Source organism: Panthera onca, chromosome D4 (assembly GCF_046562875.1).
Source record: "Panthera onca isolate mPanOnc1 chromosome D4, mPanOnc1 haplotype 2, whole genome shotgun sequence".
Taxonomy (NCBI): Eukaryota; Metazoa; Chordata; class Mammalia; order Carnivora; family Felidae; genus Panthera; species Panthera onca.
The window spans coordinates 58,150,448-58,175,120 of NC_138351.1; the positions used below are offsets into that span (position 1 = coordinate 58,150,448).

Below are 24,673 nucleotides of genomic sequence, written 5' to 3' on the forward strand. Positions count from 1 at the left end.
AGAAAAAACATCCGCCGGAGGCCCGGCCGGGCGGCGCTCCAGCAGTGCCCAGCAGGCAGGTGCGCGAGGCGAGGAAGTGAGCGCATTCCGGCCCCCCGGCCGCCGGCCCTCCGGTGAGTCACCGCCGACCCCCGCTGCCCGCTGCCGGATAGGAGGGACCGCAGAGGGGAGATTTGGGTGGCCGGAGCCCCTGAGGGTGGTGGTGGGGGGAACCTCTGCAGGGTTACCGTAGCGCTGGGGAGAGAGTTAAGGGAGGAAGGGTCCTGTGGGGTCGAGGTCCTGGTTTCACCCCAGGCGCGAAACCCCTAATAGACACTGAATACAGAGCCCGTGACTGAATGGAGGCAGGCAGGGAGCCTCCCTTGGGAGAATCTTGGGGCAGGGAGAAGGCCCCAGAGAGCTCGTGTGGGAAGGGAAAGGGGCCCTGGGCAAAACAGCAAGCGGGTGAGACTGTCTGGGGAGGGGAGGAGTGTGGGGCTGTGGAGTGAGCGCGGTGGACTGGAGTGCTGGAGGATCACAGCGCCAGTGTAGGCCTTGGCGAGTCAGAACCTGTAGATGAAAGGAGACTTCATATCAGGTAGGAAGGTGGAAATGGCCAGACCCCAGACATAAGGTCTGCCCAGAGGCCTGTGTGCTCGGAGAGTGGAAGGTAGGTTTAGGGGGTGGTGGGACTTAAGGTTAGGTAGGTACCCTGTAGCCAAGTCATTAAAGGCTTTGAATGCTGGGGTGAGGAATTTGGATTTGGCCTTGCAGGTGGCAATGACGGCCTCTGAGCAAGAAGAGTAGTGACTGACTTAAAGGCAAGGTTATCTGTGTGTAACATTACTGCTTCCCATTCCGTCTTTGCTGAAGAATTAGGCATGGATATGCTAATTTTTATAGTCATTTAACACTGTGTAACTGCATTATCAAACGATTAAGTGTTGGATTTTTAAAAATAGTAAAGTTGAAAAATCTGATTCAATATTTGATTTAAAACCCAAAGTTGAGGCTATCAAGATTAGTTACATGGCATTGTCGTGCTTTTGTGCCCCTTTTTCTTGCAGTGACCTGAGTGAACTCTGTTTCTAGTGCCTCAGTTTTGTATCAGCACAATCCTTCTAGTTTTCCCCTCCTTCATCTTATGGTCTTTATTTTTAACCTTAACTTTCTTCTGTGCAGCCATTTAAACTGCCCTATAACCCAAACCAAGTAAAACATTTCTTGGAGTGGGGCACTGAGCTACGGTATACAAATAACCCAGCTTTACATATGTATTATATTATTATCTTCTGTGCACATGTATGTAACTGTGGAGTTTCTGTGTTTAGCCTGTGGCTGATAAAAAGAGAGAGAAAGCTAAAGCTGTTTTTTTTTTTTTTTTTTTAATTTTTTTTTTTTTTTCAACGTTTATTTATTTTTGGGACAGAGAGAGACAGAGCATGAACGGGGGAGGGACAGAGAGAGAGGGAGACACAGAATCGGAAACAGGCTCCAGGCTCTGAGCCATCAGCCCAGAGCCTGACGCGGGGCTCGAACTCACGGACCGTGAGATCGTGACCTGGCTGAAGTCGGACGCTTAACCGACTGCGCCACCCAGGCGCCCCTAAAGCTGTTTTATTCACAATAGTATTTATATAACAGTACTTATTAGTCTGATTTCTAAAATCAACTCTATGATGGTATTTGTCTCAGAAACTGACGCTCATTCTATCATATCATGATCTTTATATTTATTTTATCTTGGGCTGAAGGCAATTCCAAGAATTAGGATTTTAATAATTTATTTTAAAGATCTTTAAATCCTGCAGTTGTCTTTGGCCCCAAACAAGAAAATCTGGGTCAGTTAATTTTAAAAAAAGAAAATGATTTACTATATTGGGCCCTGCTGCTTTCTCCTGTGCTGTTACAGTCCCAGCCCTACCTTATTCCCAGTGGCTTTTGCCTTCATTCCTTCTTTGCTCTGCGGGGCATCTTTGGAGGAAAACTTCACACCAACTTCCTCTACCATAAATTCTCTCCCTTCCTTCAACTCTACACTTCTCTTTGCCAATGTACACCACTACTTCTTCATTGATTTTTTTTTTTTTTTTTTTTTTTTTTTAACCTACAGCCCTTTCTGGCTCTTTTCCATCTTTAACACTCTCTTGTTGAAATCTTCTCTTTTTCCTCCTTTCTGTTTGGTAAGACCTTAGATTTTTAAAAGATTGGATTTTACTTATTATTTGTTCTGCATGATCTGTCTTCCTTCCTCTTCTCTCACCTTTTTCTGATTTGGGGCTGTTTGTAAACCCTGTTATGCTTGCTTTGACCAACGCTTCAACCTTCCCCTTGTGATTAAGCATTCTTCCTCTAGGTACAGCAGAAAACGCTTATGTTTCCACTCTTTTTCCTACAAGGAAAAGTTTTCAAATTTACATCGACTTCAGCCTCTTCTTCCAACATTTTGCATCCAGCAGCATGACGTGGTCAATTGTAAAGTCCATTGAGTGACTCCACTTAAGCTTGATGTTGTGCTAGGCACTGAATAGTGAATTTCACAATCCTGGCACCAGTTTCCTCAGCAATTGCCAACAATGGATATTACCACATGCGTGCGTGTGAATTCTTTCGTGTATATGCTAAAATGCACAGATAGTATAACAAGTCAGTATGTGTGTATGAATATATGTTCAGGATATGACATTATAATCAAGGTAAGTGCATTTTGGGGTAGAAGATGAGGATGGGTAAGTTGATAGCTAGGATAGAAGGTTAACAGACATCATCCTTTGGTATTCTGTATTCAGATGAGAAAGATGAGTGGAGCCATTCCTATACAGATGAGATCACACGAAGGAGGCTGAGTTTCAGGAGTTGTGAGAGATGACAAGGAAGGGTTTGGTGAACGGCAGGAGGATGGGATAGAGGGGCCAGAGTCCAAGAACATTCCTATACTCAGCTTGGTACTCTCTCTGGCAGAGAATAGAAAAGATTGTCTGGTTGTAGTAGTGGTTTCAACTATGATCAAGATTCCATTAATAACCCATATTGAAGTTTTCTACCTTGTCTCTGTGCCATTTGAACCATTCTTAACAAGTTCTTACCATTTTTTTTTTTCTCCTTACGAACTATTACGTTCATGATAGCCCCTACCACCAATAATTAGCCCCTAGCTAACCACCATTAATTTTGACTAAATTACCTGGCTACTTATAAATTTTCATTGTTCCTGCCTGCTCTACAATCTATTTATGGCAGTAGTGACTTTTAAAATTCTATTTATGACTCTCACTTTTATTTATAAATTGCTCTCTTCTTAAAATTATAGACTCAAAACTAGATACTTAGAAGGTATCTAGTTCTTTGTTGTCTCTGAAAGATGATCAAGTTGATCTTTGCTTTCTCTATATTGAATAAAATGGGTTACTTCCTCCTGCAGTCAGAGGCCACCCCTTCTGTTATCTGGCTCTAGGTACTAGAGGCTTGTTAAGCTGAAATCTGGCTTCTTATAGCATCTCATTTTCCCCCTTAGTTCTGCTCTTTGAAATGATATGGAAGAAATCGACTTGTTTTTCAGTGCGGCACTCTTTAAAGATTTGAAAAGCGTTTGTTTTTTGTTAGCTGTTTGTCTAAGCTTTTTTCTTTAGCACTGTCTAATAGAACTTTCTGTGATGATAGAAATGTTCTCTACCTGTCTTGGCTAATCAGTAGCCACTAGTCACATGTGGCTTTTGAGCACTTGAAATATGGCTAGTGTGAGGAATGGAATTTTAAATTTTAATTTTTTTTTTTAACGTTTATTTACTTTTGAGACAGAGAGAGACAGAGCATGAACGGGGGAGGGTCAGAGAGAGAGAGGGAGACACAGAATCTGAAACAGGCTCCAGGCTCTGAGCTGTCAGCACAGAGCCCGACGCGGGGCTCGAACTCACTAGCCGTGAGATCATGACCTGAGCTGAAGTCCGATGCTTAACCGACTGAGCCACCCAGGCGCCCCTGGAATTTTAAATTTTAATTAATTTAAATGTAAATAGCCATATGAGGTGAGTGGCTGTTGTGTTAGTACAGCTCTAAACTCAGAGTTAGTATGTTGTCATATGGCTGTCTTTTGGCTACTCCATAAATCTTATGGTCATTTCAAAAAATGGTAAAAATGTGTGTAACTGGGCTCTTGGTCTGCCTAAAGGCCAGTCTTCTATGTTGTCACAGCTGAGAAACAACACAAACCCAAAGCCTTGATGAGTAATGTCAGTTTTTATTGAAGGGGTAAAAGATGAAGGTTAGAATCTCATCTCTCATATACCAAAAGCAATGCTTAAGAAAAAATTTCTCAGGGCGCCTGGGTGGCTTAGTTGGTTAAGCGTCCAACTCTTGATTTCAGCTCAGGTCACAATCTCACGTTTGTGAGATCAAGCCCTGCCCTGCGTCAGGCTCTGTTGCTGACAGCACAGTGTGGAACCTGCTTGGGATTCTTTCCCTCTTCCCCTCTGTCTGCCCCTCCCCTGCTTGTGCTTGCTCGCTCTCAAATAAACATTAAAAAAAAAAAGGGGAAGGGGGAGAAATCTGCATTTAATCTCTTCCCCAAAGAGGAAGAGTCCCTGAGGTCCCTCTCCCTCAAGTGGCTAACAAATCTCTCCCTTCTCTTCTCCCTTCTTTCCCCAAAACATATTTTCTCCTCCTCTTTGAACCTTACTCCTCTATTCTCTTTGAGTACCACCCTCTTCTCCTTTGAGGAGAGTTCTTAGCTGTGCTCCTCTTCAACTTCCCTTCCCTTCCCTTTTAGTATGTCTGCTTGGGAAAATCAAGCAACTTTCCCCCTACCTATCTTTCTAGGGGCAGGACTCGGGAATGAGAGATTAGGGCTATAGTGTCATAAATAATTTTTCTTTTCCTTTCTCACATAATTCCTGACCTCCTCCTAGGAGTCCTCCTGTTTTCTTATCATTGCTGAAGAGTTTCTATGTAGCATTCTTTTACATAAGAATCTCTGTTGTCTTCTTTCATTCCATGTCTATGCTTGACACATACTAATAAAGCTCCTTCTTCACAGTTCCTTTACCCATTTTCCTTTTTCTTTTTTCTTTCCTTCTTTCCTTCCTTCTTTCTTTTTTCTTCTTTTTAAAAGTATTTTTAATGTTTATTTATTTTTGAGACAGAGAGAGACAGAGCATGAGTAGGGGAGGGGCAGAGAGAATGGGAGACACAGAATCCGAAGCAGGCTCCAGGCTCCCAGCTGTCAGCACAGAGCCCAATGCAGGGCTCAAACTTGTCAACTGCAAGATCATGACCTGAGCCAAAGTCAGACACTCAACCGACTGAGCCACCCAGGTGCCTCCCCTCTTTTTTTTGACTTATGTTATTTTTAATAGATTTATCTTCTCTTTACCTGTCTTCTACATAGGGAGGGGCTGTATCCATTGAGGGAATGGCATTCCTTTCCCACTCTTGTCACCCAATGCCTTGTCCTCCCTTGATTTTTTCTTTGGCTTACCATCATTGTCCATACCTACCTCCGTCTCCTCCAATCTCCTCTTTATCCATATCTTTAATAACATTTACTATTTTTTAAAATGATTTTGGGGGTCTCATTTTTTCCAGAGGTCCTCACACAATTCTCTGTGCCGTGACCTAAAACTGTGTATGTAGCATTGATTTCTGTGGTTTGGAGGTGATGGGGTTGAGGGGCAGAATATCCTCAACCATGGCGCTGATGTTTTGGACTGGATAATCCTTTATTGTTGGGGGGCAATCCTGTGAACTGTGGGTTGTTTAGCAGCATCCCTGACCTCCACTGTGACCACCAGAAATATTTCCAGACATTGCCACATGTCCCCCTGGAGGGCAAAATCCACCACTACCCTCCCTGCCTATGTTGAGAACTACTATGCTGTAATATGGGCTTTCTGAAATGGATAGGTGGTTGTACTTTTTCTCTCCAGCTGCCAATTTGTTTGCTTAGCCTGGGTTTTCAAAAGTGCGGTCTTTGTCTTACTTGGTAGGAGGTAGCTTCTTAAAATTGCAGGTTTCTGAGCTCATCCTAGACCTATTGAATCGGAAACTCCATTGGAAGTGGAATCTGTAAATCTGATTTTTACAAGACGCTACCCCCTCTTCTCCCCTAACCAGGTAATTCTTTTGCCCTAGGCTTGACCCTCCTGTGGCATAACTGCTGCATTACCCACATTTTTTTCCTGCAAATCTTGCTGGTGCTCCAGCTTTGCTTCCGCTCTTGGCCCCATGATGCCAACACAAATAAGGAGGCCTCAGGTTACCAGGACAACTGGAGCACAGGAAACCGTAAAGACTCTGAGCTCCTACAAGCATCATGGACTGTGGCTATGCTGGCTTGATTTCTCTTGGGGGCTCAGTCATACTTTCTATTCCCCATTCCCAAACTACCCAGACTGGCAGATACCCAGGCCCAATCCACAGATCCTAATTATACAGACTGGGTGGTGGAATCTACAATCGGTGGAATGGAGAAGGGTAAATGAAGCTCTGTTACTCACACCATTGATATTCCGTGTCATGTTGGTGGTAATTGAATTTTTATACTGGTGAGAATTATATTCACCTGAGAGTTGATGTGATGACAGGCTTTGGAATCAGGATGCATAATACTATTTCTATTATTTATAGTTGCTTCAGTGAACCTTGAGTCTTGAATCTTTTTGGATCCCTGGATAGAGGTTTTCACAATTAGCTTTGGGTCAAAAGATTTAGCAATCTGATAAACTGAGAACAGCTAACGTTTAGCAAGAAAAGAATAGTTACCAGATAATGAGTTTGAGTTCTATTTACATTTCATTATAAAGCTAGTCTTTGTTTTAAGGTAGATCATCTGGTTTGATTAAGTCTCTAAAGCCATGAATAAATGAAAATTTGCTTGCACATTTGGGCACTTAGATGCCTAGAAAATGTTGAATTGATCCAGAGCTGGAGCAGGCCACCTCCATGGAGCATCATGGCAGGTGAGAGCAAGAGGAAATAAAGGGTGATAAGGTTGACTTGATAGCTCTTTTCAAATAGTTGAAGGATTCTCCTGTGGAGGAGGGGTCAGATTTACTTGCTTTAGTTCCAGAAGGTAGAATAAGCACCTTTATTTCAGATGACAGTGATAGAGGGACAGACTTTGGTTCAGTAAGGAAGAATGTTTGATTAATTGGCTGACCTCAGACTGGAATGAGCTGAACGGTTAGTGAATTATTTGTGATGGTATTGTTTATATGGAGGTTAGAGTACTGATTGCACAAGGTTTGGATGAGATTTGGGACGTTAAATTGAGTTTGGCCTGGAAGAAAAGCAGGCAAATTTATTGGAGGTCAATTTACCCTTTCTATTACATGATTCTGTGGCAACTCTTAAAGTCATTACTGTTTTCCTAGGCACCTCTGCCAAGTTTACCCCCCTGAGTCATTGAATATTAGAGTTGGTAGTAGAGTCTTTAGAAATTTCTCAAATGTTCTCTAGTCCTCTGGAGATATCTCAAGAATGTCACAGAGGTGGCTGAGAGAAGTGAGATGAAGGACAGCTGAGGCTCTGAGCCTTTTCCCAAGGCTTTAGCCAGAAGAGTCTTGCCTTTTTTCCCCCCAGAAAAAAAAAAGGGGGAGGGGGGTTCTACTGGAAAAAAATTGTAAAAGCCCTGATATCCTAAGTTCTTCATTTTACTGACAGAGAAACTAAGATACGGAGCAGAGAAGTGTCTTGCCAGAAGTCACACAGCCAATACATTTCAGGGTTGGAATTCAAATTTAGCTCTTCTAATTCCAGGCTTCAAATCTACTAGTCTAACTTCTTATAATTCAGTAATAAGTTTCTCTCCATTTCTCTGGCTCCACTATAAGCCAGAATTTTATTTCTTCAGATCTATCCCCTGTTAGCTGCTGAACAGGTCTCTCTGCTACCCAATCTCTCCTTCTTCTGGTCTATATTATATTCACAGCTGCCATGTTATACTTCTTGAAGCATTGTCTTTATCATGAGATTTCCCTGCTGAAGAACCTTCTCTGTATTGCCTAGAAGGACTTTTCAGCCTGACACATTGTTAGTATTCTTTAGGATCCTTATTGTTCAACTAGCTGAACTTTTGCCCAAGTCCATCCTGTTATGGGTAATTAAAGGGCTATATAGAATAGTGAGATTAACTGAGTCCCACCCTACTTATAGACACCACTTTTGGCAGGATTTTTGTGTGGAGAGTTTTAATCAGGCATGATGAAAAGATACAAAAGAAATAGAAGATTACAGCTCGTAAACGGCAAGTTGCACAACAATATGTATAATACCCAATTTATGTGACACATACAGTTATTTGTTTACAAACAATGAGATGTATAGAAAGCATCTGGAAGAAAATACACCAAACTGATAACAGAAATTTTTTTTAGTTTAATTTTTGAGAGACAGGGTAAGCAGGGGAGGGGCAGAGAGAGAGGGAGACAGAGAATCCCAAGCGGGCTCTGTACTGCCAGCGCGGAGCCTGATGGGGGACTGTGAGATCATTACCTGAGCTGAAACGAAGTTAGGCGCTCAATCAACTAAGTAAGCCACCAAGGCACCCCTATAACAGACATTGACTCTAAGGAGGGAGATTGAAAAACAATGGTGGAGAGCATAGGAAGAGGGGACTTAAAAGATTTATTTCTCCATTGAGGAGAGCCTCACAGGATGGAAGGGAGACCTAAGGAACCAGGCTTGGAACTGACAGAGAAAGAACTGCTCGACTATCTTGCTTGGTTTCAATGGAGGGAGGGAAAACTTGATTTTACTCTCCCAACAAACATGTACATAGAACGGGGGAGTTAATTGTCTGAAATGACATCAGAGTACTCTTAGGAAGTGAGCATGGATGCTGTGAACTAGAAATGACAAATGTCCACTGAATTCATCACCCCTACCCTCATTTCTTTTTTTTTTTTTTTTAAGTTTAGTTTGAGAGAGAGAGCACAAGTGGGGACGAACAGAGACAGAGAGAATCCAAAGCAGGCTCCACACTGTCAGCGCAGAGCATGATGTGGGGCTTGAATTCATGAACTGCAAGATCATAACCTGAGCCGGAATCAAGAGTCAGACTGTCTCGTAACCAACTGAGCCACCCAGGTGCCCCTCTCCACCTGCCCCCTCATTTGTTGGGGGGTGCCCCCTCCGCTTTCTTCTAAGCACAGGAAGGACACAAAGCAAAAATACAACCTGCCACTTCCCTCCCTACCTGCTCTATCTTGCAGTCTCTCATCCTCTTAACTCAATGCACCTCAGTCCCTAGTAAATGTTAAAACCACACCACAGGACTTGAACTAAGCCAGTAAAGAAAGGTCTAAGATGGAGGTGTAGATAAAAAATAGCTTTGGGGCACCTGGGTGACTCAGTTGGTTAAGTGTCCAACTTTGGCTCAGGCATGATCTCATGGTTTGTGGGTTCGAGCCCCACATTGGGCTCTGCACTGACAGCTTGGAGTCTGGAGCCTACTTCAGATTCTGTCTCTCTTTCTCTCTGCCTCACCCTGATTGTGCTGTCTCTCTCAAAAATAAATAAATAAACATAAAAAAATAGCTTTCTTCAGCTGTTATCCTTGCTTAGGCCTGATTTTTTATTTTTTATTTTTAATGAAATCTATTTTATTCCATTCATTCATTCATTCATTTAGAGAGAGGGCACAAGTGAGCAAGGGCAGAGAGAGAATCCCAGGAGGGACAGGCCTGATTTTTATTTTTATTTTTTTAAGTAAATCTGATTTTATTTTATTTTATTTTTTATTATTTATTTATTTAGAGGGCACAAGTGAGCAAGGGGCAGAGAGAGAGAGAGAGAGAATCCTAGGAGGGACAAAGAAGCAGGGCTCACTCAAAGAGGGACTCGTGCTCACCCAAAGTAGGGCTCGAGCTCACCTGATATGGGACTCAAAACTCATGAACTGTGAGATCATGTCCTGAGCCAAAGTCAGATGCTTATTGACTGAGCTACCCGGCACCCTAAGCCTGATTTTTCTTATTATTATTATCAAAAAACATTTTTTAATGTTTATTTTTGAGAGAAACAGCCCATGTGGGGGAGGGGCAGGGAGAGAGGGAGACACAGAATCTGAAGCAGGCTCCAGGCTCTGAGCTGTCAGCACAGAGTGGGGCTCAAATCCATGGACCATGAGATCATGACCTGAGTCAAAGTTGGAAGCTTAACCGACTGAGCCACCCAGACACCCCACCCTAAGCCTGATTTTTAAAAAATTAAACTAGGTTCATCAGGAGAGGATGTGCAAATTCACTAACTTCTGTGAATTAGAAAACAAATTCTAAGGTACTGCATTTCCACTGGACAGAACCCATTTCTCTGGTGTGTTTCAGAAGGCTGACCGGTAAAGGATAATTCTATACTATATATGGGCTGCTAAACCTCTGTAATGATTTGCTGGCCAGCCACTGTTGGTAATAAAAAAGACTTTAACTCCTTAACTGTTGCAAAATAATTATTTTTTCAACTTTACAGAAATATAATTTACAAGCAAGATGATGTATGTGTTTTCAAGTGTACAACGTAGATGTTTGCACTTATATAATCATCTTCCCAGACACTATAGTCATTTCTGTTACCCCCCGACACACACACACAAAGTCCCCCGTTACCCTTTGCGGTCTCCCCTCACCCCACCCCAGACATCCACTGATTATATTTCTATCACTGTAGATTAGTTTTACCTATTGTAGAGGTTGATATAAATGGAATCATACAGTATGTGTCCTGTTCTTAGCTTCTTTAATTCGGCATTACGTTTTTCATATCCATTCATGTTTTTGTGTATGTCAGTAATTTATCCCTTTTTATTGCTGAGTAGTATTTCATTGTTGGATATGCCACAATTACTTCCCCAGCATTTAATGATATTGAGTTTGTCCATTCATCTGCTGATGGACATTTAGGTTGCTTTCTACTTTTTAAAAAAAGTTTATTCATTTTGGGAGAGAGAAGGAGAAAGTGTGCGTGTGCGCGCATGCATACGTGTGCAAGTTAAGGGGGGACAGAGAGAGAAGAAGAGAGAGAATCCCAAGAAGGCTTTGTGCTGTCAGCACGGAGCTGACAGAGGGCTCAATTTCACCAGTTATGAGATCATGACCTGAGCCAAAAATCAGGAGTCGGGGGCGTAACTGACTGAGCCACCCAGGCACCCCTAGTATTGTCAGTGTTTAAAATCATTCTATTAAAAAATTTTTTTGATGTTTGTTTATTTTTGAGAGAATGTGTGTGCAAATGGGGGAGGGGCAGAGAGAGAGAGAGACAGAATGTAAAGCAGGCTCCGTGCTGTCAGTGCAGAGCCCAACATGGGGCTCAAACTCACAAACTGTGAGATCATGACCTGAGCCGAGGTCGGATGCTCAACCAATGGAGCCACCCAGGGGTTCCAAGGTTTGTAGTGATATCTCATTGTGGTTTTAATTTGCTTTTCCCTGGCAATTAATGATACTGGGCATCTTTTCATGTGCTTATTTGCCACCAGTATCTCATATTTGGTGAAGTCTATTTAAATCTTTTGCCTATTTAAAAAATTGGAATGTTGGTCTTATTGCTGTAAGAGTTCTTTATATATTCAAAATACAAGTGAGTATATGAATTGTGAGTATAGGTGAGTATATGAATTGAAAATATTCCCCCTGGTGAGTGACTTGCCATTTTTCCTTGTGTCTTTTGAACAGCAGAAGTTTTAAATTTTGGTGAAGGCTGATTTCTTACTTTTTTTTTTTCTTTTACAGTTAGTGCTCTTTGTGCCCTGCACAAGAAATCTTTGCTTACAACAAAGTCACAGATTTTCTCCTGTGTTTTCTTCTATATCTAGAAATCTTATAGTTTTAACTTTTATACCTAGGTCTTTTTTGTGCTAATTATCCATTTCGATCACTTCTTTAGCTTTTCTTCCCTGCATAACAAATACAGTAAGAAAGGAAGAATCTGAAATAAAGGTGATTACCTCTCAGAAAAGGATGTATTGTAGAATAGATTTTAAACATTTGTTGTGTGTACTGTTGTCTTCATGCAATATTCATTAATTTTTTATGTTTATTTTTGAGAGAGAGTGCATGCTTGCACGTGTGCGCACGAGTGGGGAAGGGACAGAGAGAGAGACAGAGGATCTGAAGTGGGCTCCATCCAGCTGCGTGCTGGCAGCACAGAGCCCGATGTGGGGCTCAAACTCACGAAATCATAGTAAGTGATCTCATGCTCCTGTCACTATTGAGATATAGTGATCAGACTTTGGTTTATACAAAACAGTTTGGTTTTGTCTCTAATCCTGTTTTTGGTAATATCTTTTTGCCAAAAGAGTTTGCTGTTAGTATCATCACGGAACTCCTAGTTCTCTTTCCTGATAACCAGAGAACTAGATATCTCCTATAACTAACCGATCATATGTTCCTTAAAGCCAGTCATACTTTATTTGTGTTAATGATACCACCATTCTACAAGCCACCTCAAGTATCAGTAATAAGTGTTATTTACTATTAACATTAATAAACTAGTACAAATGTTAATAACCAAATAACAAGTGGTGTTAATTCAGAGCAGGATGAGATCACTATGGCTGAGGATAACCTTCATAGAAGAAGTAAGGATTGAACTAGTTCTGAAAGATGAGTAAGATTTTGATATATACAAACAGGGCAGATTGATTTGGATTAATGGATTTGAGGAAGACGAGAGTAAGGATCAGTACATGCGTCATTCATGGTGTGACTCCCCTGTCTGTTTATAGTGGACATCATTAATCCATCATGGAACTCATTCTTGCTGGTAAAACTGGAACTAGATAGTAGGAAGAGAAATGTAGACATTAAATGGAGAGATATTGTAAAAGAGGCATCGGTGAGACTTTGTGAAAATGTCTGACCTAGGAGGTCAAGATATGGGGCATTTCCCAGGTGCAGTAGGGAAGTCCTCGGTGCAGAGACTATGAAGGGCTTCTGTTGCATCTGTGCTGAATGTACAAGCATCTGAGGGGTGTGGTGTGATAAGCATCATAACCAGACTCAGAAAAATAGCGCCAGGGGAAGACAGTGCAATGTAATCCATCCATTGCTCTGGAGATCTGGGAAGCCAGAGGCCCACTCGCTCAAGGAGTCCCAACTTTTTCTTGCTGCTACAAAGTCCCCTTCCCCCTCATACGTCCAAATTCATCTCAGAGAAGTGGGAGAGAGGTGACTCTCTAAGAGACCAAGCAATCTTTATTCAAGAGAGTCTGAGCAGTACCTTAAAGATTAAATTATCAGATCTATTTTAAATGGGTTGGGCACTTCTGAAGGATGTGGTATCAGCAACTGTGAAGATGTATAAAACCTTCATGTGAATAGAGGGTGCCAGTCAAGTCATCCACTACCTTTGATGAGGTAAGGCAGGACTGCATGTGGAATGATGCAGGCCTGTGTACCTGTTGCCAAGAGGGGCTGATTGGGCCCATCTAAGTAGGTTAGGATAGATGACAGAGGCATGTGGCCTACCTGATCAGGTAGCTCAGTGCACTTAGCTTCAGGGGGACTGTTTATCCATGTCTACCTGTCTCAGCACCACCCGTGTCCCAATGCTGGCTACACTCACTCATTGCCAAGAAAAGCATATGGTTGAACAGCTTCAAGAGAATAGGTGTTAACTCTTCCTTAAATGTTTGGTAGAATTCCCTGGAAAGCCATCTGGCCCCGGACTCTTGTTTTTTTGGGGGAGATTTTTTATTACTAATTTGATTTCTTGACTGGTTATGGGTCTGTTCAAAGTTTCTATTTCTTCCTGTTTCAGTTTGGGAAGAAAAGCGTATGGTTGAAACACATCTGTTACCCCTGGCCTTGTCAAACCTGTGAGGACAGATTCTTGTAGTCTGCTATTTCCCGCAGCATCCCTCTTTTATCTCTCCTCATCCTAAGGAACCCATTTTGTTTTTAAGAACCCATTTTTTGAGGAGCCATCCAAATTATCTCGATTTTGTCATTTACTCATTTTTTAAATTTATTCTGATGTTGAGAGTCTGTTATACCATACATTGTCCTAAGCACTGAGGATACAGCATTTTGTAGAGAAAATGGAATAAACACAAATAAATATGTATAATTAGGTTTGAACAATATTAAGTTTAAAAAACATTACAGAGCGGGGGTGGCTGGGTGGCTCAGTCAGTTCAGCATCCAACTCCTAATTTGGGGTCAGGTCATGATCTCACAGTTCGTGAGATTGAGCCCCCAGTGTGGAGCCTGCTTGGGATTCTCTCTTCCTCCCTCCCTCTCTCTCAAAATACATAAATAAACATTTAAAAAATATTCTGGAGAAAGAACAGAATATTATTGGACTATACATATTTGGGGGGAGACCTTGTCTGTAAAGGAAGTGGTGATGTTTACACAGTGATCTTACTGATTTTGAGGTGATTGTGTGGAAGGTGGGAAGTGTTTCAGATAGAGGGAACAGTATGTGCAAAGGTGAGACAATGGAAAGGAATGAAAGAAGTTCAGGGTATCTGGAGCATGAAGAGGGGGTGGGATGTGAGGTGAGATGAGGCTGAAGAGGTAGGCAGGGGCCAGATCAAGGAGCACCTTGAAATCCATGATAAGGTGTTTATAGTTCATCCTTTAAAGGGGAGGCCAATTGTGCCTGGGTGGCTCGGTCGGTTGAGCATCCAACACTTAGTTTCAGCTCAGGTCATGATCTCATGGTTTGTGAGATCCAGCCCTTCGTTGGGCTCCTTGCTGACAGTGTGGAGCCTGCTTGGGATTCTCTCTCCCCCTCTCTCTCTGCCCCTCCCCTGCTCGCTCACTCTGTCTCTCTCTCAAAAATAAATAAGCTTAAAAAAAATTAAGGGGGAGGCAAGTCAAGGGTTTTATGCAGAGGAGTGACTTGGCCAGCACTACATTTTGGCTGTTTTATAGACAGATTGGAGAGGATCAACACTAGAGTCTGGGAGACAAGTTAAAGGGCAGTTACATTGGTTCAGGTGAAAGATGATAGTGGTTTGCACTATATAGAGTAGGACAGTGGAGAATTGCATGGATTTGAGGGCATATTTTGGAGGTGTATCCAGCAAGACTTAGATGTGGACAGTGAGGGAGATGAGAATTCAGGGATGACTGAGGTTTTGGGCTTCAGCATGTAGATGGATGATGGTGCCAGTTACTGAGCAAGAGAACTTTGGGGTGGGAAGATATTTTGGGGGGAAATCATGTGTCTGATTTTGGACATTGAATTTGAAGTGCTTGCAACTCCATCAAGTGAAGAGGTCCAGTAGGCAATTGAATATATTAATTTGGAGGTGATGGAAATGGATTGGCAATCCATGCTTGACACATAGAAATAGTTATTGGAGTTATGCATGGGTATAGATATAATTATTGAGAGAGCTGAGTGGAGAAAAAAAGAATACTTAGAATAAAGCCTCAAGGAATACCAATCAACCCAAGGGACAGGTAGAGAAGGAAGAGTCAGTAAGAGACAGCTGCCAGGTGGTTTGGGAGAAAGCTACAGTATGGTGTCACAGAAGGTGTACTATTACAGCCTATTGTAGAGAGATGTCAGAGTGTTTGGCTGGACTCCTGGTGCTGCTGAAGTTACCTATAATATTTGATAGGGTGGGTGGGCTACAGAGGATCAGAGGAGCAGACCTGGAGCTCCCAGACCACTAATAACATGGCAGCCTTCTGCCTGTCAAATCTGAAGAAACTTGGACTCTAGGAGGTAGCAGGTGTTGAGAGGATGGAGAAGACTCCCATAGAGATGTGATACCGTCAGAGCTCTGCCTTTAACCTGGTGAGGTTCAGCAAGATGCAAGTGAATCCCAGTCTGTGGACCTGAGCCATCCTCCAAATTTGGTTACAGTCTTACCACTTCCTAGCAGCTCACCCTTTTTTTCTGTCTCTGCCACTCTGATTCTAATGCCTAACTCATTCCCCTTGGTTCTTGATCTTTGGTTTACTTTGGCTAGCTCTCCCTTTCCGAGCAGTAACTCCCATATATACATACTTCTAATAACCCCTCTGCATGGCTGGCAAGCTGCAAAAGCTGACTCTTTATGTACCTAATAAGCAGTCACCACAGAGTATGGCCCAGGATTATAGGCCTAGGTATCTAGAGGTGTTAGTGACTCTAAGCCTTAGAATTTTTGTTTTCCTCAGTCATCTCCTTTTCTCCTGTTTTGCTTGTCTGAGCGTTATTATTAGCTAGATGTTAAGGCTGGTTCTACCCTTCAGTGAATTTTGGGTTCTATTGCTTTTATTCTGAGCTGGTGGTATCTGGGCCTAGCCTTGCTTGTGGTCTTAAGGGTTTTGATGACCTTTCCTATGGAGTAATATTCTGTGGAACTTCCTACCATGTGCTTTCTTTCTTTCCTTCCTGCCAGGATTAGTAAAAAATTAATTTAAAAATTCTGTCTTCCTATTCTAAAAGCCTGTAACCTCTTTGCTCTGGGTATTGGGTCTGAGGAATGTCTGTAGCCCTTAGCCTATTTCAGGACCTATGATTAACATACCCTGGGTCTAAATAATGCATTTGCAAGACTCCTGTGGGTTACAGTTTCATATAGGAGAAGCTTAAGAGCAGGAATCTGATTGGAAGGGGAGGGAGGCAGTTAGAAGATTTGTCTTGAAGCTGAGTCCACAAGAGTAATTTGATCAGCTGACTAGGACTGACTACCAGAAAAATAATAAAACAAAGATGTGATTGATAAAAATGTGTGCTTTCTTCATTTAAGTGAGTTTTATAAATGTGGAACCTTAAAAAAATTCTTCTGTTGGCCAATTAATTCACTTACTTAGTTTATTCCTTCTCCAAACAAAGGTATGCCATTAACCTGCGAATTTTAAATACCTGATTTGCTGACTTTTTTTTCTATTTATGTATTTTTATTTGGTTTACTTTACGAGGTGGGGGAAAGAGTTCACCGTCATTAATGCCAACAACTCTTCCTCAAATCCTCCAAGCAATCTTTTCCTTGGTGAGTTGTGTAAAATTCTAATCATTACTGTTGTGCAATGCTAAAATACCTTATATATGTAACAGTGACAGCACACATGCCCGCACCCAGTGAAACAAGGTCATGTTCCAGCAGAAATTATCTACATTGAGGTGACAGGTGATGATGCCATGACTAGGGGTGAACTCACCAAGGATATGAGCATAGAAAGAAGAATGCAGAAAGCTGAGGACCAGGGCGTGGGGAGAGGGGAGGAAGCTCACAGTTCAGAGGAGGAAGAGGACCTTCACCACAGTGAGAGATTAGTAGACACTGAGATGGGAGCATGACTAGGCAAATGAGCCGTGGCAAAAGTCATGAGAGTTTCAAGAGCAAGGTAGTGGTTAGCAGGAACTTCTCTGTGTTTCTCTTCATCCTAATTACCTTCTTTAAATGTTTATTTATTTTAGAGAGAGAGAGAGCACGAGTGGGGGAGGAGCAGAGAGAGAAGGTGACACAGAATCCAAAGCAGGCTCCAAACTGTCAACACAGAACCCAACACGGGGCTTAAACTCATGAACCACAAGATCATGACCTGAGCTGAAGTCGGACACTTAACCAATGGAGCCACCCAGGCACCCCAACCTCATCCTAGTCATTTATAAAAATCTTACACTAGATAATTAAATTCAAAATTATTTATTGATCTGTACATGAACTGTGGTAGCATTGTATAAAAGAGGCATTAAGTGTTTTGAATAAATAAACTGGTAATTTATACATAAAAACTCCATCAATTTTGACTGGTATATTTGTTAAATGCAAACTGCAGACCTATTTCAGTGGGATTTTAAAAAATCTTTTGGGAGGGGTGCACCTGGATGGCTCAGCTGGTTAAGCATTGGACTCTATCTCAGTTCAGGTCTTGATCTCAGGGTTGTGAGTTCACACCCCGGATTGGGCTCTGTGCTGGGCGTGAAGGCTACTTAAAAAACAAAACAAACAAAACAAATCTTTTGGTATCCTTTCATCTCTTACATCGTTAAAAAAAAAAATTTTCGGGGCGCCTGGGTGGCTCAGTCGGTTGAGCGTCTGACTTCAGCTCAGGTCATGATCTCACAGCTCGTGGGTTTGAACCCCGCATCGGGCTCTGTGCTGACAGCTCGGAGCCTGGAGCCTGTTTTGGATTCTGTGTCTTCCTCTCTCTCTGCCCCTAAGCCACTCGCATTCTGTCTCTGTCTCTCTCAAAAATAAATAAACATTAAAAAAAAAATTTTTTTAATCTCAATTTTTTTCTTAATTACAAAAGTAATACATATCATTGAAAATACAGTGATATATAAAATTCTAAACCATACTATCTCCAAGAGATAGCCATTCTCAGCATTTGATTTATATTGTTCCAGGTTTCTACTCTGTGTGTGTGTGTATGTGTGTGTGTGTGTGTATTTAATGAAACTGGGCTCATGACATAGATGTTTCAACTTTCTGTTTTCACTTACCTATGTGCAGTGAGCAGTGTTTGATATCATACATCTCTGAAACAGTGTTTAATGGACTGATTTTAATGTATACGTAACATAATTTAATTATTCAATGCCCTATTAGAAATTTAGATCTTTCCTGATTTTCTATTATTATAAACATTGCTATGTTGGGCATCTTTGAAACTAAAGCTATGATTTTTTTTTTAAGTTTATTTATTTATTTTGAGAGCGAGAACGCCAGCAAAGGAGGGGCAGAGAGAGAGGGAAAGAGAATCTCAAGCGGGCTCCACATTGTCAGCACAGAGCCCTACATGGGGCTTGATCCCACGAACTGTGAGATCATGACCTGAGCTGAAATCAGGAGTTGGATGCTTAACTGACGGAGCCATCCAGGCACCCCTGGGTAACATTTTTTTTGGTTGAATGTAGTTGTGACTCTGAAGTAGTCATATCCCAGCTCTGTCACTTACTGGGTAGTCTTAGGCAATTGGTTAATATCTCTAGGCCTCAGTGTCTTTACCAAATGGGAACTATAATAGTACCAGCCTTAGAGGACTGTTAGGCAGATTAAATGAGATACTAGATGCAAAGTTCAGGCCCAGTAGTTGGCATATGGCACAAAATAAATATTAGCAATAATTATTGGTGAGACTGATTTTTTTTTTTTTTGAGACTGATTTTCTTGAGTGACTCTCAAACTGATTGCAGGCAGCATCAAAAGTGAAGTTTCAAGGGACACCTGGGGTGCCTGGGTGGCTCAGTCGGTTAAGCGTCCAACTTTGGCTCAGGTCGTGATCTTGTGGCTTGTGAGTCCGAGCCCCACGTCAGGCTCTGTGCTGACAGCTCAGAGCCTGGAGCCTGCTTCAGATTCTATGTCTCCCTCTCTCTCTGCCCCATCCCACCAAAAAAATAATAAAAAGCATTAAAAAAAATTTTTTTTAAGTGGAGTTTCAGGAACAGTTTTTAAAGGCATCATTTTAGGAGTAATCATCTAGACTCTGAAGGATAGTGTTCTATCAACAAGTACTATAGGTGCCAAGGAGATCCAAAAATGAATAAAGCATGTCTTCTGTTTTCTTTTAAATGTTTAAAAAAAAATTTTTTTTTATGTTTATTCATTTTTGAAAGAGAGAGACAGAGCACAAGCAGGGAAGGGGCAGAGAGAGAGGGGGACACAGAATCAGAAGCAGGCTCCAGGCTCTGAGCTGTCAGCACGGAGCCCGACACGAGGCTCAAACTCACGAACCGCGAGATCATGACCTGAGCCAAAGTCAGATGCTCAACCGACTGAGCCACCCAGGCATCCCTGTCTTCTGTTTTCAAGAAGCTTACTGCCTGGCAGGAGGAATGAGATATACCCATATTGCTTGTATATGAAGCAGAAAGTGAAAGCCTCCATGGTAGAGATGGATGTAACACCATGAAGGTTCAAGTGAAAGGCAGTTCTCTACAGAAGGCAGAACTTGAACCAGACCTTGAAGTGTTAGGATTCGAATATGCGAAATATGGGATAGGAGTGGAGATTGTATTGTTGGCAGAAGGAATCAATCACCTAAGCCTGAAGACAAGTAAAGCTGGACATGGAAATGTAGGCATTAATAACCTTAGACACTAGCTGAAATCATAAAGTGGATAAATACATAATCATGTAGTCACAGATTTGGAAATGCAGAGATTTTAGCTTTTGCTTTTACAACTGACATTTCCCCCCGCTGATAGAAGAAAACTTAATGTTGTACTTTTCAAGTATATTTGGTTCAATTCAGTGTGTGTAAACTATGATTCATGATTTAGAACTCCCAGGTCAATTCAAAGCTCCATCTCTGGGCTTCCTGCCTGTTCCCTGCCTTTTGGTTCTGTCAGAATTTGTACACAGCTCGCTCCTCATAGGGGAGGTTTGTACTCTTGTTATTGGTCTCATCTTAGTGGTTTCCTCTCTCTGCAATGGCTTGTCATGCTCTTCCCTCCTGCACAGGTGGTTCTAAGAAGATGATGGCCAGTGGTGGTTTTGATGGATGATGATTTTGATGGATGTGTATTAGCTTTTACCATACATGATAACCCCTTGGAAACACATCCACCGTAAACCTCACCACCAGGAGGTGACCCCTGCATTCTCTTGCTCTTTCAGAGACTCTTAGGGTTGGCATACTAGTTCACCTTCACTTCTAAATCCCACAGCTCCTCTGGGCCCATGTGAACCTAAGAGTCCCTTTTCTCCACTCCTGGGTCCTCAGGAGACTCCGCCTTCAACACCCTGCACCCACACAGAAACACATGCACCATCACCAAGAGGCTGGCCGCTGGAGCTTTGGACCAGGCAGGCTGCACTGGATGACCCAAAGGGCAGACTAATTGTGTGCTTCCTGTACCAGCAAAGCAGGGCCACCAAATAGAGGCTAGGATTTTGATATATTTTTTAAAATGTGAAAGTAGTTACTTTGGAAAAAAATAAGGATTTATTATACTTCTTTACACTTGAGGGGTGCTTGGGTGGCTCAGTCGGTTAAGTGTCTGACTTTGATTTCAGCTCAGGTCATGATCTCACGATTGTCGAGTTTGAGCCCCACATTGGGCTCTGCACTGGCAGTGTGGAACCTGCTTGTGATTCTCTCTCCCTCTCCCTCTGCCCCTCCCCTGTTCATGCTCTCTCTCTCTCTCTCACTCTCTCTCTCTCTCTCAAAATAAATAAATAAACTTAAAAAAATACACTTACGTTGTAAGTGTAAAGGATTGATCTTATTTATTTTGGCATGGGGAAGGAATACCATAATCTTTCAGTGTTTTGGGTTTCTAAAGGCCTTAGTCTGGCCCTGTACAGGTCCATTCTTTAATCCCAGGTTTTAAGGAGAGATTCAGTTTGGTCCTTATCAACATCCCCTTCTCCATATGATCCGGAGGACAGGCAAGTAAGAAATCCATAATGTTCTCTTCTCTCTCTTTACCCCAAACTCTTTTTCTCTCCTGTGTTCTTTTGGTAAAAGTAGAAAATCAATCTGTCTCTGCACTTCTCTGCATAACTCATCTGGACTCACACTGATAGTCGTCAACTTTGAATTTAGCAGATTTTGGAATCGGTCTTTGGTCTTAATACTAGTAAATTATTTTTTAAATTTTGTATTTAATGTTTATTTTTGAGCAAGAGACGTAACATAAGTGGGGGAGGGGCAGAGAGAGAGAGGGAAACAGAGAATCCAGGCAGGCTTCAGGCTCTGAACTGTCAGAACAGACCCAGACATGGGGCTCAAACTCAGGAACAGTGAGATCATGACCTGAGCAGAAGTCAGATGCTCAACCGATGGAGCCACCCAGACACGCACTAGTAAATTCACTTTTGATTTAGTTGCCACATTTAGGGTCCAGCTGGGAAAATGGAAATCACTCTAAATGCTGAAACCAGAGGGAATTTCATCCAGAGAGTTAGCTATAAAAGTGAAGGAGGAGCTGAGAAACCATTCAAGGGAAGGTGAGGCAATCCGGAGATTAACAACAGCCAGACTTTGCTGTCATCCCTAGGTTGAAGGAACAAGGAGAGGAACCCCAGAGGCCAGGATAAGTTAGAAGCTGAAACTTTGGAGGGCCAGCCTAGGGCAGTTGGGGTCATTAGCATGACACAGCTTCTGTCAGAGGTGCTGGCCGAGACAGGGAGAAGGGGAAGAAAATTTTGGCTTCCGACTTCCTTCTGATTCCATCTTTTCTGCCAGTGCCTCTCGTTGACTGAATTCAGCAGGGGCTCAATGCTGAGGACTCAATGTGTGAGTGCCAGCCTCACTGGAAAGGGAGAGGAGTGGATCTGATAAGAAACAGTGCGGACTGACTGGGGTTGCTGGCACATCCATTCCTACTTCACATAATCACTTTGCCACATAAATGGGTGTCTGTCTCTTCCTAGTTAGTATACTTCTTAAGGGTGGGTGAGGCGGGGAACTGCATTCTGACATAACTGTATCTTTTGAGGGCCCCTCAATAAATATGTGTTATATTGAACTGAATTTAACAGTTTCTGAACTCTTTTTAGTTATGTGTCACTGACTGGCTCCTCTTCTCATTCTTTTCAATGAAGAGAGAAAAAATTTGAAAACCTTTGCACAATGTTATAAAACAAACATACTCATTGTTTTAAAACATTTCACCTTCCAGAATATGACCTCAAACTGCCGATGGTGGGGGCTAGTTCATTATTTGGGTAGGAAATATCCCTAGTAATTATCATAATAATTAACACTTATACAGTGTTTTATAATTTACAAAGTACAATTTACATGTATTTTCCTTATAAGTAGGTTTTGATCTGGGGATTCTGGAATTTGTTTATTTGACTCCTGTCAGTTTAGTGTTAAAGTTTAGATTTGAAAGAAAAACATCAGGAGTGCCTGGGTAGCTCAGTCAGTTGAGCGTCCAACTTCAGCTCAGGTCACGATCTCACAGGTCTTGAGTTCAAGCCCTGCGTCGGGCTCTGTGCTGACAGCTCAGAGCCTGGAGCCTGCTTCAGATTCTGCGTTTCCCTCTCTCTCTGCCCCTCCCCCACTCATGCTCTGTCTCTATCTCAGAAATAAATAAACATTTAAAAAAATATGTTAAAAAGGAAAACATCAGGTTCTTTTCTTTTGAAACTTAGATGTTGGGCAACCTTCTGTGCCCTTTTTGTTAGACAGTTTTATTCTCAGAGTCGATGAGAGATGTTCTCAGCTGTCATTTGGTGGGAGAGGCTGGCATCACGTTACCACTCCATTTTTCTCTTTCAGGGACGTAGCAGGTGTTTGAGGACAATGACTGACTCATCTACTCATATGGAGGTCTTGCAGTCATACATATCACACTTGTCTTTAGAGCCCTAGTCTCATCCGACTGTGTATGTATGTATGTCTGTGTTTTAATAATCAGCCTCAGTCCTCAAGGAATAGTCTAAATCAGCCTTACAGTTCATCTTGTCCGGTGTTTGGTCAGGATTTGCTTTGTGGAAAATCAAATTGTTTTCATGACTTTATTCTTGGTCCAGAGATACCCCAACCGATCTTAGCTTTGTTTTTATCACATTATATGTGAAATTATCTAAATCATGTTTGGAGAGGTTTGTTTTTGTTTTTTTGTTTTTTTGTTTTTTTTTTTTTGATACCCATTCCTTATAAAATATTCTAGTTCTAACTGGTCTGCTCATCTTGGATTATACTTTCTATAATGTTTCATTATTATCTTTTTGTCCCAAATTGCTGGTTTTCAGGAAAAGCCTCTTAGCTCTTATCTCAGTTCATGCAGACTGCTATAATAAACTACCTTAGCCTGGTGACTTATAACCAACAAAAATTTACTTCTCACAGTTGTGGAGGCTGGGAAGTCCAAGATCAAGGTGCCAGCAGATTCCATGTCTGGTGAGGACCTGCTTCCTCATAGACAGTGGTCTTTTTGTTGTGTCCTCACATGGGTGAAGGAGCTTTTTGGGGTCTATTTTATAAAGACACTAATCCCACTCATGAGGGCTTACTCTCATGACCTCATCACCTGCCAAAGACCCCACCTCCTAATGCCATCACCTTGGAAGTTAGGATTTCAACGTATGAATTTGGGAGGACACAAACATTTAGTCCGTAGCAGCTCTGATGTCACCATTCCACCCTCTAATATTTAAAAAATTCCTAGTGCAGTGATGAGGGACTTATCATGTGGGTTTACCTATTTAAGGAAATGCCATCTTTCTCTTTGATGTCCCATTGCCTTCCTTTAAAACATCCAAAATATCAAGCAACCTATATCAATATTATATTTTTTATACTTGTTTATGAATTTTCAAGTAAAATTTTTGAATAATACTTGCACATGTTACAAAGTTAAAGAAGTACAAAATGGTAGATAATGAAAAAAAATCTCGTACCCATCTTGTCCCTTAGATACCTCATTACCCATAGGGAGATAATCAGTGTTATTAATTTCTAGTCCCATATCTATATCTTAAGGCATAATTAAATACTTGGCCCTTTTTCTGAACTCCCTCAATTATTTGTTATATTTACTATATAGAAGGCTATATCATGGCATGATACTGAAAAATAAGTTGAATTGTGTTAAATAATCAGAATAGTTCGGATTAAAATGCATTTAGAGGGGCGTCTGGGTGGCTCAGTAGGTTAAGTATCCACCTTTGGCTGAGGTCATGATCTCACAGTTCATGAGTTCAAGCCCTGCATCTGGCTCATGGCTGTCAGTGCAGAGCCCGCTTTGGATCCTCTGTCCACCCCTCCCCCCCACCCCGCCCGCCTCTCCCCCCACCCCCCACTGACACTCTCTCTCTCTCTCTCTCAAAAATAACTAAACATTTAAAAGAGGC

The 24,673-nt window shown here is 41.9% G+C and overlaps 1 long non-coding RNA gene across 1 annotated transcript; it reads left to right on the plus strand.

Annotated features, from left to right (window-relative positions):
- The first annotated feature begins 120 nt into the window (after positions 1 to 120).
- On the plus strand, positions 121 to 18,106 carry LOC132663229 (uncharacterized). Its single transcript, XR_009602990.3, has 2 exons — positions 121 to 11,906; positions 12,017 to 18,106. It is a non-coding gene; the product is annotated as an uncharacterized LOC132663229 (long non-coding RNA).
- Positions 18,107 to 24,673: the final 6,567 nt, after the last annotated feature.